Source organism: Halyomorpha halys, unplaced genomic scaffold (assembly GCF_000696795.3).
Source record: "Halyomorpha halys isolate HHAL.00 unplaced genomic scaffold, Hhal_1.1 Scaffold541.1, whole genome shotgun sequence".
NCBI classification, from domain to species: domain Eukaryota; kingdom Metazoa; phylum Arthropoda; class Insecta; order Hemiptera; family Pentatomidae; genus Halyomorpha; species Halyomorpha halys.
Window position 1 is genome coordinate 11,074 of NW_027112673.1, and position 974 is coordinate 12,047.

Sequence of the window (974 nt, forward strand, 5' to 3'; positions counted from 1 at the left end):
TAAGAATGGATTCTGAAATTAATTTTTGAAGTAATGGCGACTAAAAGGTAACAAAACGCCTTGATGCTCTAGGGGTCGGAAGCGTAACAAAGCAGTTCTAAACTAAGGTAGGTAGCCCAAATACGGCATACCTAAGGTTTGAACAGCTGTAGCTCACTCAATATCCAATCGATTGGTCATAACAATATAAACTTTAGACTAAATAAAAATTATGGTCAGATAGGACCACTACAGTCCACAGGTAAGGAAAAATTACGTTAAACGAGTGAGGGAGAAAGAGAAATCGTAATTGCAAGTTAAGGAGTAGCATTGGGGCCTGTATCTTTTTGTAAAGATTTGAACAAGGCCTAGCTCTTTATATTCCTAACGCATCTTCAACTGTTATAGATGTCAATTATTCATAACGGTCCTATTTAATTTATGTTTATTTACCTTCACTATTCTATTCGTCATAACATAAAAACTGCTAATGTAATGCTATAACCAATGAACCATAGAAATAATGAGCACGATTGCGGGACCAGGTAAAGCGCTGTTTTGAACCAATAACTCTTTTTCTCCTATATACAGATCTTATTCGACTTATCAGTGCGTTTTTGATAATTCTGCTTCAATTAAAGATATGATATAACTTCATAAATTGTACAAGCACCCATCGGAACAAACTACAGTGCTCATAAATCCATAACAGTTAGACAAGGAGATCTTTCATGCAGCACTTTATCAGCCTTTACTGAGGCTGTGTGATACATTATGTACAAGTAGCTTATCATGTTTATATATAACATCTATGGATTGAATGTAAATGTAATACTGTCTGAAAGTATAAAGTATTATACAACTCAGATCTAATAATAAATAAATAATAATAGTTCTAAAAAATGAATAAGAATATAAAGAAGAATATAAATAAGAATTCAATCTTTTCTTCTAAAATTATCACAGCAAGGTAAATCCATTATTTTCATATGGGC